The 18,241-nt window shown below is 38.5% G+C and overlaps 1 protein-coding gene across 1 annotated transcript in view; it reads left to right on the plus strand.

Annotated features, from left to right (window-relative positions):
• hs6st3b (heparan sulfate 6-O-sulfotransferase 3b) overlaps window positions 1-18,241 on the plus strand; it is a 122,611-nt gene that overhangs the window by 41,626 nt on the left and 62,744 nt on the right. The window lies entirely within an intron of this gene.

Genomic DNA, 18,241 nt, shown 5'->3' on the forward strand with positions numbered 1-18,241 from the left:
AACAGAGCAGTGTGGTTTTAATGTGGTAATTAGACACCGAGGGCCCGCCTGACTCAAGGACACTTCATGAACACTCAACATCCTCTTCACCTTTAGAAATGCCTCCGCAGCTCTCCTCTTATATTGCCTTTGGGACTTTTTTGCGAAACAGAGCATCAACCTTTTATTATTTTTTTTTATCTATACATGTACATCAGTCCACATTAGAGCTGTCTTCATGTTCTGCACCACAGAAGACATGAGTGATACTTTACAGCTGGCCGCTCTGCCAGACAAGTCCTCTTTAGGTCCCTGCTCTGCTCTATATGCGCACTCAGTCCCCTTGCAGAGGTTGCACATGAGGCTGGGAGCGGACTAAGTGGAGAGAGATGGAGCAAGATTAATGTGAGGAAATTCATACATTGTCGTGGCTCCAGTAACAAAGGCTTCCTCCAAGAAACGGTGTGACAAGATATTGTGGGAAGTGCATACATCAAACGGGATCCATCTGCATTTTTTTTTCTTTCCCCGTCCTGCATCAGATCTGAAATGCTCCGGTAGCACTGAGCATTAGTCTCTTTGACCTCCTTGGAGTCTGAGGAGACGGTGGGGCATGAGGAGATGGATTAGCCGGATGTTCAGCTACCCAAGAAAGCCTTGTCATCTTGCTACTGAGCCACAGCGGGCAGGGACCTCCCATCCTCCCAGGGACTGCAGTATGAGTAGTAATTGGCTGAGGAGACAAGATGCTAGATGGCAGGACCGGCTGAGGTGAAAAGAGAGACGCACATGGTGATAAGTCAAAGCTATTATTCCTGCATCATTTATCCCCTTCCTGCCGTTACTGCAAAAAGTCAAACAGAGAGTGTCAGCGTCCTAATCTTGAGGGGGAGAAAAAAAATCCAGTGTTTGGTTACAATAAATTTGCTCATCTGCATCGAAGTGTTTCTTGAAATAAGTGTGTTGGAAAAAAATGTTCAGGATGAAACTGAGCTAAATAACTGAATTATTTTTTGGATTCATCAGGGTATATTTAGTCAAATTTGCTAATGATGGACTCCCTTTACTATATATTGTTACTTCATCAGATCTGGGAAGGTTATCACCCACTGCTTAACAGTATTGTTACGCCCCCAAGGTCTAGGGGTTCAGGGGCGGCAACATAAAAATGTGTCCAGAGACATGAGTGTAATAAAAATGGTGATTTATTACAAAAAGAATGGGTTTTAACAAACACAAAACAATACAACCCAGTTTAACCCAAAATAAAGGTCTGATAATTTTATATAATAAGATTATCATACTTGTTATAATAACAGTATTATAACAAGTTGGTTCAGATAAAGACCTTGCTCAGTAACCAAGCTCACTAGTATAGGATTTCTAGCATTTATTTCTGTTAGTTTTGACGACTGTGGCTTTCAGTGAATAAAAACACAACATCCAGTTTTTAAAAGATTAAATACAACATTGGAAGAATATAAGTACATTTTAACACTGATATGTTATGGTCACCGACACCATCCAGGGGTAAACCACAATGGTCACAACTAAAGAACGTAGACGTTTTTATAGTCTGTTGTATCCAGGCAAATCATTGGAAAGTTTAGTGGAAGGTCAGAGTGGGGTAGAAAGTGTTCCACAAGCAACAGGGATAACTGCAGCATTGAGAGGATTGTGAAGCAAAGGCCAGGTCAGGAGTTTCGAAGTAGTCCACTGTGTTTAATCAAAGTCCCCTCGGATAACAGGCTTTATTGGGCGACCGATTTAATTCTCCAGGTGGATGTAAATGCTAAATACCTGCTTTCATGATCATGGTAACGCTGTGCTTCACTGGTCAGCAAACTGGTCGGACTTAAAAAAAAATGACAGACATCAGAGCTAACAATGCAGGCAGGCTGAAGGTCCATTAACAGAACCTGGGCTTCCTTAAAAACCTCAGGAGACCCAGAGGCCGACCAATGAGGCAGTATTGATGCAGCGTTTCAAGCAAAACGAGCCTCACTAACCACTGAGTCCAAAACACTGTATAATACATAAAGATACTTCTCAATAGGCCAATATTTCGCTTTTAAAAATCTGTTTCTATTGTAATATAGAAATTTTCTGGGCAACAATGTTTTAAGGTTTTTATTATTTATTACCAGAATCATTAAAATTAGACACTGAAATATTTCAGTCTGCGTGTAAAAATCGATATAATACGTGGGTTTAAATTCTTTTAGTTGAATTAGTGAAATAAATCTACTTTTTAATTCCATTCTAATTTACTCAGATGTTTGTTTAAACATTTGTGTTTCCTGGAAAGCTTTACAGAGTAGTGGCCACGGCAGGAACAAACAGGTCCTGATTTAACAACAAACTAATAGATAGAAATAACAGTAATAATTTAGTTTATAATAATAGAAACTAATGATTCGGTTGTGCAAGTTCACCCTAAGCAAGAACAAGTTCAAAGTTTAATTCAGATGGGTTTAAATTGAATTATTATTATTATTGTTCGGGACTAAAGTCATGATCCCAGCATTAATTAATTCTTATTTAATAATATGTTTTACTCAGTATTTAAAGAACATTTTTAACAAATAAAATTGCACAAAAACCAAACGCCCACTCCTTCCATCCCAGAGGCAAGAACGTAGGGACCCAGAGCAGCAGTGTGTGGGATCTACCCGGAGAACTTGCCCCCTTTCCAGAAAGCAAGCGCCCTGCTCTAACCACTAGGCCACCATTTCCTGTTATACAGTACTTTTAACTATACTTACCTCTATCATGGTCAGAGAGACATTTTACAAATGTCCGAAAGTTTTACAATGCAGCTTGATTGATCTGCTCCTCTCTGCCATATCTGCCAACTGGTCACAATCTGTGCCTGCAGTCGGCTCCGCGATGAAGGAAGATCACTGGGGTATAGGAACAAGTCAGGATGATGTATTGGTTTTTATCCTTAGGACATGACCCTTTTGGTTTATGCTAAAGTTTAAGGCAAAGGGAGAGTCGTAAATTATCAAAGCACCTTTGTGCAAACAACGGTAGATAGATCAGTGGCAAACAGCCTGAATGCATATGAACAAAAGTCACCAATTTTCTGCCTTTAAAGGCAACCTTGCATGAAGTAGCTAAAGTTTCCTCTAAAAATGTTACGTTTACAGCTTTCACAGCAATACCACCTTGGATGAACATGCTCATTTTGACCACGTTTATGCACAACAGTGGCTATGTGTGAGAGAATAAGACAGTATAATATAGGAGCTGATAAAAAAATGGCATGCAATAATATCAACAGAATTGATTATTTTACATTATTCAGCTATTTTTTGAAGACTTCTACATAAAAAAGACAAACAAAAAGTTCATGTTGGAGCTGTGAGATTACGTCAGGAATCATAGGTGATGAAGCACGAACACGAATACTTCTGATTTTACTCAGCAGCAACTGATCTCTGAACAGATTCTGGTGAGGCTTGATCTCCCGGTGGGTTGCATAACAGTGTTTAAACACCTTGACAATTTTGTTAATTAACAACACCTCATTACTTCGGCTAGAAACCGATCCAGCTGAAAGTGTTTGAACACCTTTCCGGGTAAATGATTAATAAGGGCCTTTTGTGAGAGTTGCACTTACCTCGAGCGCAACTTTAAAGGGAGAAACTACGAGGAACAAAAGCATTAAACATGCATTGCGTATCACTCATCGCGGGTCATCACGCTCAGCGCGGTGTAAGAGAGGCCGAACAATCTTCATTTTGACCATGACGAGCCTGAATAATTTAAAACGCAAGTTATTTGTAACCATCCAGTTTTCACTGGAGTCAAGCTGAGGAAATGTGCTGTGACAGATAGCTCACATCTCTGGTTACATGCTGCTGTGGCTGAGCTTCGTCTGAACATCAATAACGCAGGTCTTCACTGCCTCATCTGACTCATTAACTCTGATACTGGTATGTTATGTAAAAGACCCGTCCGACTTTGCTCTACCATGTTTTTTTTTTTTTTGCAGACCCCGTGATTACTTATAGCCCTGTGAAAAAAACTGGAACACCTTATTACAGCTTGTGTCTCACTGAAAGCTTTGGGCATTTGGATATTTATCATTATTTTTTTAACAAATACAAGTAATATAAATAGACTGTAAGAACTAATGAAAAGACCTTTTAAAATGTTCTGAATAATACTGACAAATATTCAATTGTAGGTGAAGGACAAATTAGAGCATCCTCCCTTTTTCCTCAGGTTTTTGAGAATGAGTAAAACAAAATTTGATTTTGGTGTTTAAATGCAAAAAAACAAAACAAAAGACAAAACAGAAAACATTTTTTGTCCCAAAAATAACTTTAAGAAATTGCACATTCTTATCCGAGCATTCAATCTGACTTTGGAAATTGCCTTGAGATGACAAGTATCGTGAAGTGGTGCTATATAAATAAAATAGAATTAAATAGAATTGAATTAAATAATTCAGGAATCAACTTACAGGAATCCCTTTTGAGAGACATGCTGGAGAACCTACAAACTTGCAATTTTCTGTTCTCTATTTGTAAAAGAAAAAAAAAAAAAAAATGACGGTTGAGTTGAGCCGCAGACACGTAATCATGAAACAAGCCACACGTCTGTATTGACGTCCTGCTGCCAGCACCTCGTAGTTTCTGCCTATCGATTGATGGAATTGCCGCTCGGGTCCCATTTAACCCCGCTGTGGGCCGGTCCACCTGCAGACTGACTCGTGCTGACAGTCCAGGAACAAAACAAACTCAAGGACCAACGGGTCACGATGTTGGCTTTCCTCTGGTGCCGTGACCCAGCAGTCAACCTGGTGATGTGTTCAGCGTTCTGTGGCCAGGGGGGGAAAAAAAAGAAAGAAAAATTACTATCATGAAACATGATGAGAAAAGCAGGAACAGGGAGCAAACCAATAGTCAGGCAATAACTGATATGTCCTCAAGTAGTCGGCCAGAGCAGCTGTGATTATGATCAGTTCATGCTGCAGGGCAGCCAAGCTTAGGAGAAATCACACTTTTGTCCTCCGATGCTTTCAGCGCTGTCGGACGGGGCTTCAGAGCGTTAAAGGGACATTGCATTAGCGACCATTTAAAAAGTAAGATTAGATGTGTTGATGTATGATGATATCTTGCTGTTTCCCTCAGTTTTCCCATCGACTTAGGAATACCTGAACTAATTAGTTTGGGAATGTGTTTACTGAATGCTAGACACCACTATTTGCAGCACTTTATAAGAGTGTGTGCATTCAAATACTGTTTTCATCATACTAACATTACCCAGGGCTTACACACTGTGGAAAAAAGAGAAAAAGTCATTGCAAATAAATACACTCACCACCCACTTTATTGGGTACATCGGTTTAGTTTTTCACACAAATCAGCCAATCACATGGCAGTATTATCCCTCGGGTGCCAATAATTGTAGCACCAACGTTTTTTCTTAAACACTGTTATTTGCTAATATTTAGAAATCCTCATCAGCCAGTAAATGCCATGTGTTCTGTTGCAGTCAGAACCATTTTACTTTTGTGAAGCAAGGAGGAATGGTCACAGAAAAGTGCAACTGGATCCATTTCTTCAATGAGCTTTGGAGAGTTAGCACAATTTTGTGCTGTTTATTAAATAAATGAGACCATGTGGAGCTGCATTTTTTTCATTCAACACTAAACAGCAAAAAAAATTATTAAAAGCATTTCTGTATAGAGCATTCCTATAGATGAATTAGAAAATATCTTACACAGGGCATCAGGTAAGACAGAAAGTGATGTAACCTAGCGCCAGCTTTTACTTTCAACCTTGAAAGCATCCTCTGCAGTTCAACTCAATCTTATTTTTTTTTTCTGGCTGAAATGCAGTGAACCTTTCCTTTTGTCTTCTTTTATATCGATAAATTGAAGAAACTCAAAAGTCTCTGATGACATCTTAGCCCCAACTGAAGCATTTGGCAGCACTGACAGAAGATCTAAGAAAACCTTTTTACACCAACTGTGAATTATAAGAGTTTTTTCTTGATGCTACAGTATATCTGCTGTTTTTCTTTAGCTTTTTATTAATAAATAATAACTCACCAAACAACAGTAGAAGGACAAAAATGCATTTGTTATTGGTTTATTCGTTTTTTTATATATGTCATAACTTTTTACATGTCTTGTCCTTGCATCTAGGCAAACAGTATATAATAAGTCATTTTTTTACTTTTTTTTTTTTTACTTTTTTATGTTTTGTGTCCTAAGCTAGCAAGTTCTGCACTCTGTATGGTGATTTGTTTTTGTACAGCCCTCAGACACTTTTGGAGAAAGATTAACATTAGCATTGGCATTAGCACATTCAATGGCTCCGTCCAAAATGCTCCAATTATAGCTCCTGTTCTTTTTCCTTTCATGAGGTCATCAGTAAGAACCTGTGGGTAGGAAAGGAGCATGGGACTGCTGCTCTGATTTCAGACAGCCTTTAAGTCATACATCATTACATGACAGAAACACACATGGTTGATTGTAGTCAAATCAAATTTAGCTCCTTTGCACTGTTCGGACAGCACAGATCATGGCAAATGCCGGCCCACTTCTGTTTAAAGAGTCCTTACTCAAAGATGTTTTTGGATGCAGCCAATTATTTTTATTTTTAACTTTATGATTTTGTTTGTTTGTTTATTATGTCATTAGCTGGCTGCTTAGGAGAATAGTAGGATGCTTTATAATAATAATAATAATAATAATAATAATAATAATAATAATAATAATAATAATAATAATAATTATTATTATTATTATTATTATTATTATTATTATTATTATTATCATCATCATTTTGTGACTTCCTTAAATCATTTTGAACAGCAATTTAAAGCAATTTAAAGCTGGCTGACTGGTTATGTGCACCTCCAGACTTCAGTAGCTTGGCAACAACAAACTCCAGCTATGTTCCTGTTTTTTAGTGTCACCAGGAAGCATTTCCATTGTGCTTCTACTTGGCTTTATAATTGGCTGTGTTCTGATCTGTTATTTAAGCCCCTTTATTCTTTTTGCTGCACTTTCCTATTTGGATGCAATTTCACTAAAGGTTTTAAATGCCAAAGTGGTCAATATGTTTCCTTACCTGCTTGTGCTTAGGGCTTTTGTTTTCTGAAGCTGGTGTGTGTTCGGATGCAACGCTGTTTCATAAAAAAAAAGCTTTTATTGAAGAATATCCAAATACTCATGAGATACTGTTGAATATTATAAACTGGTGTCTTAAATGCAACATATCACTAAATACTAGTAGAGCTTCTGAAATCCATTCAGCCTGTGGTTGTATAATATGATAAATGAAATCATTTCTTCTCATTTCCTCACGTTAGACCACAGGCACTTTTAAAATGTTGCAAAGTGTGAATTACACTGTTTAATTGAACAGAGTTAAAGTGTCCTAATCCAGTATTTGTTGATGAAGGCATTTTCCTGCCATGGAACAACACCTAGTGTCTTTATGGTAATGGGTATCAATTGACTTTGGCACGTATCGATTTCATGGGCTTCATTTCACAATTGCAGAGTCTTGAGGTGTAGGGGTGGGGGTGGAAGTGAGAAGCAGAGAGAGGGCGAGAGAAGCCATTTAAGCCCTGCTACACTTTTCTGACAATCGATAAAATTCCATTTACAAAACAAAAGGCTGGTGGCTCAGTTAATTGCTTCATGAAAGTAATCGCCAACACAACAACATCTATGTGGTTAAAGTACTTTCAAAAAAAAAAAAAAGAAACAAAGCAGACTGGGGCGTCACTAACAGGGGTGCATAACTCTGGCCCCTTCACAGATTCCTGTAAAAGCACTGCCAAGACTCTCCTAGATGCTGCAGTCTTGCAGGACGTTATGATTTCTAATAATTACAGCTATTAAAAATAATGTATCAAAACCAGCAAGTAGAATGTCGTAGGAACATACAGAATTTACGTCATGGTGAAATTCAAATTCACATATCACTGTTTGCAGAAAACCAACCTTTTAGCCACTAGGGGGGGCTAGACCTGCAACTTCCTGGTTTAGTGTTCCTGAAGACCACTGGTAACACTGCACTGTCGCAAAATTAACCAGTCTCCCTCCGTGTTTTGGAATCTGATAGCAGACCACTTTGGATCAGCAGATTGAGGAGTCATTGAGTTATTTGTAAAGACAAGGCCACATTCACCCCTCTAGATTAAATCCTACATCAGAGAACCAAAAATATGTCTGATCAGGTAAGTGTCATAACTGTTTTGTTGTGTTGTTACAGCAGACTGCCGTAACCTAGAATGGGTCATGTGACCTAGAGTGTTGCTATAGTTCGCATGACCCATTCAGCAAAGGATCCGACCCTCTCTAGTTACATAGGTGAGGTTTTGAGAAAGGCAGCCTGCATAGAGCCCCGAGACACACCAAGTGCTGTATATTGAGCTAAACAATCATATAACTGCCGAAAACTGTTCCTTTTATTTCTCGTGAAACTCTGCTGTAATTGAAACAAGCCACACACGGGCGACCAGAATCCTCAAAACTATAAAAATGTCCCTTTTTAGCGTTTTAGCTAAAAAAAACTTGGCCATTTTGCAATTGCTTGAAAACAAAATGTCTTGCAAGACTGTTTCATTTGCATGTTTTTTGTGGCACCAGCAGTAGAGTTGAGGAAATATAGTTGCGTGTAATGTCCAAGGGCCATCCTGGAAGATCTCTGAACGTGGGTCGCGCACACTACCCCTGCGCCACTACTGTGCCCCCATTTTGCATTTTTTCTTAAACAAATTCTGTAACATACCAACTTTACCCCTCTTTAAAAACCCTCTTATTTGTGCCGCATAGAAAAATGCAGAAAATGACTCTAAATAAATGACACGTAATAAAAAAAAACATAGTCACAGACATTTTGAAATGCGCATTTTCTCACACCAGAATTTTGTTTCACAAATGGCACCTTGCCAAAGTACTCACCTTGAACATTGTGTACAATTTATCACGTTAAAACCACAAATCTCAATGTATTTTATTGATATTTTTAGTGACAAACTAACAAATGGAGCACCACATGGTGAAATGTAATGAAAGTGATTTTCCCCCACTTATTTTACAAATGAAAATTTGGCTGTACACATGTATTGGTTGCCCTCTACACTGATACCCCTAAGTAAACCAACAACCAATAGCAAGTCACTTAATTTGTAAATAGAGTTCACCTGTGTGTCCTTTGCTTTCACAAAGAAATTCTGGACGGCTTTTTTTCCTTTGCACTTGGACTGTTTCTAGAAGCAGTAGAGACCCAAATAGAAGTACAAAAAAATGCAGAAAGAGATTTTTTCATAATAGGTCACCCCTATCATCTGCTGTCACAAACAATTTTGTGGCTCCACAGAGATGTGTGAATGTGTCTGTTTTGTTCACATGTTACACCTATTATTGTGGTATAAATACACCAAATCACAGAAAAATTAAGTATTCTGATGTTCCAGTTTTCCTTACTGCTCAGACAAGCCTGTGCTGTGCCAATGAAGTTAATGAAGTTGTTCAATGGACTCAAAATAAACACAACAAAAACCAAAGAAATTGTTTTTGGATCACAAGCTGGCTGTCATAAAGTTCTCATTGTAATCCATAGTCAAGAAATCAATCAGGTACTGCTCTTGAAATTCTTATGAGTCCCGATAGACCATCTGCTGTCTTGAGAAAACCACATTTACAGGTCTGTAAAAATACAACAATATTTCCTTTGATGCCTGAGGTCCTTTGGCACAAGGAAGGAAGTTCTTCTTTTGTCTTAAACACGTTTGAGAAAATGAGTGTTTTACTACTTGGTATTACGATAGGTGGACCACTCTCATCTTGCAAAGCAGGAACACATGTGGAGGTGTGTTTTCTGTGCTGTGTTTTCTAGTTACTTTATTTAAGAGGTACGATGCTGAATTTTGTGTAACAGAAAAGCAATGTGGGCAAAATACGAGCCCTTGAAATGCCGGTTGCTCCTTTTATTTTTTTCATTTTTGCAGTGTGTTTGCTCGCTTACTTTGCCCCTGCTTCTTTAAGGAACGTGTCCTGCATGTGTGCACAAACGTGTAGATAAAAATAATCTCCAACAACTGAGAGGGATTAATGTAATTTGCTTCTTAAAAGTAAAAGCTGCATTCGCATTAACCGTCTCTCAAGTGATGGGGACACACACACGCGCGCAGAGTAGGTGGAGGGTTGTTCTGTTAGCTGTGGGGATTGACAACAAGGTGGGCTGCAAACTTCAGCGGTGCTATGGTCCACCGAACCTGAGTGGTTTTTGTTTGATGGAGTCAGTGGAGCAAAGAGGCGTTTTGGGTCTGCCGGCCGTCTGTCTGACAGCGTGCATCAAAACCCGTATGAATAATTGTCTAATGTAAGACAGAACAGCTTTCCTGACAAACGCGCTGTCTTCAAGAGAGGATCAAATGTTTTCTAACAGTGCTGCTTTGGCTTGATAACAATCAAATCGTTGTAAATCACTTCTTTAATTCCCCATGTAAGAGTTCATTTTTTTCAGTTATTGCTGATTACCTGGAGATCACATCTATTTTACACATCATTAGCTAGGAGGAGTAATGAAAAAAAAACCCTCCCGTTTTACATTAAGCCTATTGAATATTTCATAAGATAACACGTCGGGATTGGGACCCTCACGAAGTAAAGAAGGGAATATCTGAACAGCCGTCACATTCAACATCCATCTTTTGTAGAGACTGAGCCGGTTGATTAAAGTTATCAGACATAACGCTGTTGCCAATCTTTCAAATATCAATCACATTACCTAAAGTACGGATTGCTCACCACTAAACATTCACTACATCCAAGCTCACCCCTGTGCCATGTCAACAAATCCGATTCGTCAGAGGTTACGTCACAATATAAATCCAGGCAGCTCTTCCTTTAGGAGGCCCAGGTGTCTTTTTGAAAAGTGAGCCGCTCCGATGAAGGCATCTTCTGTCCATTCAAATGGAGCCTTTTGAAAGGAAAGAAGAGGGTTTCTATATATGCGTTACCATGAAATTGCCTGTCACAGTACGTAGCTGTGCTTAGTGTTTTCACTTTTCAAATGTCTCTGGAAAATGTCAGTGGATCGTAATTCTCTATAAAACTGAACTACAACGAGTTCTTCAGTCATATGAGGTATCTTAGTGGTAGTTTAGGTGGATTTATTTATTGCAGAATTTTTTTTTCCATTTTAAATCTTTAAAACAGAAGGTTTTGCTATACCTCTCCCTCTTTTTATTCCTTCTAACCAATATGAGCACGTAGTTGTGTATCTGACCGTTCTGTTGTAAGTCAGGAACGTCATCAAATAAAAAGATAGGAATATTATCCACCAATTAATATCAGTTTAGAAAAAAAAAAGATGCAACTACTTTACTCTTTATTCCTAATACCAAAAATCAAAGCTGATTTGCTCTCAGCTGCGTTTTCAGACAGCAACTCTTCGTCTCTGGTTGTCAGTCGTAGCCGAAGCAGTGGGGAAACACTTTTCAGCTTCCTGCTTTTAAAAGTGCACACCTGTTGGGATTTTGATAGTGGCTTTAATTGTATATTCTTCTGTCGCTTTTGTTTTGATTCCTCATCTGTCGGTTACCGATGGAAAATAATCCACTGTTTACAAGAATAATCCATCTTTAGCCTCCGTGGATTGAAGCCACAGCCAAAGCTTTATCTGAATAAGGATGTAGACACAAACAGCACAAAAAGTAGGCAATTATATGTCTTAGCTTTGAAAGGACATAGACTAACATCCTACGTGTCTAGGTTTGCCAGTATCATAATTTAGCTAAACTTCTACCCAGTTACTTAAAATAAATCTGGCTACATACTAAAACAAATGGCTTTCCTGCAGCTGCTACTATCATACTGACAGTTGCGACCATTATAATCCTCGTGTTGCACCACCAGGATCAAGACGGATACACCAGCTATAATATGCAAACATGTCATTAAAGCAGGTTGTTCTAAACCACATCAGAATGCAAAATAAAAAGCTCTAATTCTTAGCCACTGTGTAATACCTCAACTTTTAATGTACCTGCCAATACTATCAAAGTGTTAAGACAAAAAAGAAATACATCTACCACTTATGTGCTAATAATATCAAAAGCGGTGAAAGTTATGCCAGATTGTTACAAGAATAACAAGTGAGGAGCAATCTCTGCGCATGTAGACGTGACAAGTTAGACACAACATAATGAACTGAACAACAAACAGGTTTAATTTAGAGTCAACCGGACTTTAGCTCAGTTTGTCTGAATACATTTCGACACCTTAATCCAGGAGTCTTTGTTAATTCTGGTGGCAACGAGTAGTCGGAGCGCTGCTTTTTTTGCATCCCATGTCAGATGCAAAATAATGACCCACCTGTCACTGTGCTGGGTCTCTTTTGATCAGCCGTCTTGGTCAAAAGAGAAAAGCCTATACTGAACAGAGGGGAGGATTGTTCTTCCAAATCACCAGTGTTTACAGCTTGGTCCTCCAAATCATTCCAAAGAGATTACGTCAGCATCTCATCATGATTCAGGTGACAAGTTCTCCACTCACACCAAGCAATAGCTTCCAACGACCCAGGACAGTCGACAAAGACTCCTGGATAGGTGTAGGAACGTGTTCAGAAAAACTGGGCGAAAGCTCGGTTGTTTTCCGATTTAAGCCTGTTTGCTGTTGCGAAGACCCGGATAACTGAGAATTTGCACAGGCATGATGAACTGAAGAAAGTTGCTTTATTTTAAGGAGCAGTCTCTGGCTGCAGTGGATATTTAGGGTCTGGAAACGTTGGGAGTTTGTTGAAGTTCGAGAATTTTTTTTACTGCTGTGACTATTAACAACATTAGATAACAGTGCTAGGTGCTGCTGTTATAGCTAACAGTGCTAATTGCTAAAAGTAGCCAAACATTTGAAAAGCATTAGTTTTTGGTTTTGATTGAATAAACTGGTCAACTATTTTATCAACTCATTTAGTGTGATTACTTTCGATCTCTTGCATGCATATACAGTATAATATTTCCTTTTTCGATGTCAAAAAAGCTCACTAAATTAATTTAAAGTTATATATATATTTTTTTATTATTATTTTTTTATCATTATAATCCAGCATTTGCATTATGTTATTAGCATTTTTTTTTAGTTTTTAGAAGACACATTTCTTAAAAATATATATATAAAATGTTAAAATCTCCACCCATACTCGCTCTACACTCTGTTTAGGATTTGCAGCAAAAGATCCCTCTGAAGCTTTTTACGCAATTGTTAGAGATTTTACCGCATACCAGCGTTGCCATATCTTGTGAGAGAAACAAGCATCCAATCCTATAAAAACAAGCCCAGGTACAGATATTTTTAGTAGTGTGGTCTCTTCATTGCTCATGTTTATGATTGCTTATTTTATAGCCCAAATAAACAACTTCTCAGTCAAAAACAAGCCAAAAAAAACAACAACCCGCAACCAAAAATTACATGTGATTAAAGATGAAAATTAAGCCCAAAGTCGTTTCTAATAAGCAGACTTGCCAACATGCAGGAAACCAGCTTACTGGAATGGTACAATTTTCAACTTTTCCCGATCGGCTGGTCAGAGAGAATGTCTTTCCCAGCAGGTCGCACTGACAAAGACAGGGTGTGGAAAGTGCTGCAGTGGAGGAACAATCTGAGTTAGCCATTTATAGTATCAATTAGGTGTGTGAAAATCAACGCAGAGGAAGCTCTAAAGCTTTTAGAAGCTTACGCAAAGGGTTAGTTAGACATAGCCTATAACCTAATTACCATTTTGCCGATGTTGTGATATAATAGGGAAACACCGTTTAACTGCGTAGGAGTGCACACACACACACACACACACACACACACACACACACGGTACTGCTTTATTAAAAACGACTTTGCATCGATGTCCGTTCGTTTTCCATTGATTTCTATAGCCTAACCCAGACCTTAATCCTCAACCTAACCTAAACTGAAGTCACAACTAACCCAAAAACGGCACTTTTGCTTGTAGGGAGCAGACTTTGGACCCCACAAGGAGCAGTGGGTCGTCACAGTGTAGTATGTGGTGGGAAAATGGTCCTTAAACTGTAACAAATGTTAGACCACACACACACACAGACAGATCCCACAACTACTTTATTCCTTTACTGGCAGCCCACTTTAGAAACACTGCTACTGTTGTGAATAATCTTTTGTCTCCTGTCGCAGATCCAACACACTGCTGTCTGTTGTTTGATTAACCTGCTGATCCGATGGACCGAGGAAGATTTTTCTGTCTGGTTTCAATAAACAAAGCCAGTGGATCGCTGCTTGCCACAGCATGGTACTCTCAGCTAGCACATCCTGCTTACACACAGTGCCAGAAACTGATCGCAGTGCAGCTCGGCATGTTGCCATTGTGTTTCCTCTAGTTTTGTTTCTAAGTCAGATTAATATCTTACTAAAGCTTTGCTAGTTTAATTAACTTCTGGCATGAGGTCCTACCAAAATGGTTTAAATGGACAGTTTCCCTTTTTATTAGACGTGGTAGGAACTTACAGCAGTTAGAGGGATCCTTCGCTACGGTAAATACAAGCCAACAGCTTTACAGAACATGGGGAAAAACACCAAATCTTTGCCATCTAAAACGATTTAAATACATTGTGTCATGTTTGTAGACATTCCTGCAACTTTTACTCAAAACAATTTAACCTTTTCATTGCTTAACAAAGTGACTCCTGAACGACCAGGGGGGCGATTAAATTAAAAGACAGAGCTTTGAAACGGTATTAGTAGTAAGGACTAAAAATTTTGATTAGTAAAATATTATTTAAGCATACGAGTTTGTAAATATAATGTTCAGGATTGGTTACATTTTAACAATATAACTTTCTTTGCTAACAAATCCCAAAACCTTTTTATTAGAGTTTACCTGAAGTTGTTGGTTCAGTCTCTGTGACTGTCATTTGTCACGTGTGCCATCGAGTAGAAAACTGGATGGCTGACATCCTCACAGAGTTATAGACTGAAAAATTGAGAAATATATGACATAAGTGAAATTTAAGAACTTTTAAAAGACTAATGGTTGAGGGAGTTTCTGTGCAAGAATGTCGACTTTTAACTAGTTTAGCAACTAATGCTGAAGCTAAACTTGCTGGCCAGTTTGGCCCCCTAATCCTGAAACAGTTTTTGCCACTGAATGGCACATCTGGTTGTCAAAGAAAGGCTTTACATGGCACCTTATTAGAATAGAATACATTTTAAAAGTTGTTTCCCAGCTTCAGCTTGTTTAGCCAAGTGCTGATGCTGAATGCAAACTTGCTAGCAAGCTGAGCTTCTTAGCCCTGGGGTAGTTGTAACCCATAATTGGCAAATCTTAGCTGTGGTGGACAGAGGAAAAAAAGTTAAATGTCATCTTGGTAGGAAAGATTTCAAAAGTTTCATAATTTATTTAAATATATTTTAAAAACTGTTTAAATTGTGGTAATTTATTTTTTTTGTTTTTACACTTTAACACTTCTTCTCAGATATATTGATTATGTATCCAAACAAAGATTTTATCTGATTAAATTTAAACTGTGTTTTTTCGGTGTACCAAATGGTCCTCCTCTTATCTGACCAGAAAAAGCACTTGTTCTACAACCACTTATTTTTTACTGAATTATAGCTGTCATTTTGGGGACTGTAGCAGATCGATACCAGGATGTGCATGAGAAGCCTCGGTGCTTTGAGAAACGTTTAGCAGGAAAACTTCTGTGCTCAGCAATCACGTGGAAGCATTTTTCAAAATATTGTCTCCGAAAAAACAGACCTGCAGACCACGTACCGCGTATACTGACAGTTGCAGCATGAAAAAAAGGAAAAAAGTACCATTGTTTTATCCTGGAAAAAGGCGTTATATGAAGGTCTGAGGAACACGACACGTTCAAAGGTGTTGACCTCCAAATTCTTCTGAGTAATTGGACAAGGATGTGTGGTCAGATCTCTGTAGACCCAGCCTCGCATTTTACAGAGGGACTGCAGGGTTGACTGAGCCGTATATGTTTTTCAGTAGCTTACACCGATGGTAAGAGGAATCCAGCCCCTCACAATCTCCTCTGTGCACTGCCTGCAGTTGTACCTCATTACTGTTCTAGGAGTTCATGTCACACAAAAAAAATAAATAAATCAGGGCTTTGAAATGTAGGCTCACCTGCTACGTCGGTAAAAACAATGTTTACATGATTGGGGCTTTGATCATTCTATTAAGGCGAGCTATCGCAGAGACAAAATACCAGAAACCACCATTATTTGATCAAAGTTATGGTTCCTTGAACATGAGAACAGCAGTTCCTTGTGAATAATTCACTCAGCAGTTATCACATCAGTGTATTAAAAAAAAAAAAAAAGATATGACTCATGAAGTCAAACCTTTAAAGTCTGCAGACATGTAGTGAGTATGCAGCTGAGAAGGTTTAATAGCCTCACTTTATCATCGCAAAACTGTGCTCATTAGACTATAAGGAACTGCACAATGGGTTCTGGAAGTAGCAGGCTGGCTATGCCCATGAAGCTAAATCAATTTTTTCCTTTACTCAAAATCAGTCCAAAATCCAGGGTTTTAGCTTTTCTTCAACCACAAGCAGGGAAATAGCTTTTATGCTAATTTACGACGCCCCACACATATATTGTCTATAATTATCCACTTACTCCTTAACTATACCTACCTGTTTCCAGTGAGGGAGTGAGAGCAGGGTACGTCCTGGACAGGCTGATAGGTCCATCGCAGGGCAACACGACACACGACTATGCAACACACTCAGACTAAAGGCAACTTATTCTCTGAGCGAGGAAGCCGGAGTATCCGGAGAGAACCCGCTCATGCCTTGGGAGAACATGCAAAAACTCCATGTGAAATCATCTGGCCGAGATTCAAACCCAGCACCTTCCTGGTTGAAACCATCGCTACTTAAAACCAGGTATTTGCATTCACTTTATAAAACGACACAGAACCTTTTATTTCTTTTTTTTCCTCACTGTCCCAAACCCGACTAACATTTTACAGTTTTAGTTACTTAGGATGATCAATATTATTTATATTGGCTAAGTGTCAAAATAAGTGAGGGAAGGAATATTTTCAGACAAATCTTTAACTTCAAATTCAAAATTTACATAAGTTTGTGTTGTCTTAAAACTACATAGAAAATGTGCCTCTTGTTAATTTAGAAACTGTTCAAAAGCTTACAAAGCTATGACGCCGTCATCAAAGCGTCCCCATTCTGTTTAAAGACATTGTAGTATTGTGTGAGAAAACAGCTTGTGTCAATTTACATAGAGTAAATTTACACAGCAAATGGTTTCATCTGTTGGAAGTATGTGAACTTACATAATATTTATATATATTTTTTGTTTAAAGTGGGACACTGAAAAATCAGTTTTAAAGGGCTAGAAAAGCACTGTTCCTTCACCCTCAACCATACCTCAGAAACAATTGGTATCCCTTCCTCTTTGGAAACAAAGGGTTAGACTAGTTGACAAGGTGTAAAATAAAAAGGAATTTAGCATGTATTTAGACACATTACTTAGCTCCACATGTTAATTATTATATTTTTTAATAATCTCCTACATTATTGTTGTGGTGTGGTTTAGCCACAAACAGGCAATTATAGCTTCTCAGCGGCTACTACTGTGACACCAATGACCCTAAGGTAGACTTTCCCTTAAACTGCTTTCAAGAATAAGTTTAATAAAATGACACATTAATGTGTGTGCTTACCAAAAATGTTGGGACAAAATACCCATCTACAGGGTTGCAGATAGCACCAGAGATAACTTTGTACATATTACCGTTTAAATAGGTTTGCAGCATTTGAAAGTTCCTCAGGAAAAAATGTCTCTTTTGTTCCAAACGAAAATTGTTTTAAAGTGGCTGAATTGGTTTTTGATTTCAAATTACGGACTAATTCAGATAGATAATTGTGCACATACCACGGTCTAATTTTGAATAATAGAATTGTCACCGTTTACTCATTGCTTTTATTATTTTCTTCCCCAGCCCCTTTCTCTGCAGCCCTACTCCTTTCTCAGTATTGCAATAATGCATACACTCATCTTCCCCCCTATTCTGCTGACTCTCAGCAGGACGGGGATTATAGCCTTGGTTTAAACCTTTCCAATGCTGCTGGCTTCATCCTCTCTGCCAAGCAGAGTCTAAAATGAGCTTCTGGAAGTTAGATTATCAGCACCATCTACACCCCTCTCGGTGCAAAGCTAATGCTTTAGTGGAGTTCATTACACTGTAAATGTCATCTTTAAGGCAATAAGTCA

Source organism: Fundulus heteroclitus, chromosome 7 (assembly GCF_011125445.2).
Source record: "Fundulus heteroclitus isolate FHET01 chromosome 7, MU-UCD_Fhet_4.1, whole genome shotgun sequence".
Classification (NCBI taxonomy): Eukaryota; Metazoa; Chordata; class Actinopteri; order Cyprinodontiformes; family Fundulidae; genus Fundulus; species Fundulus heteroclitus.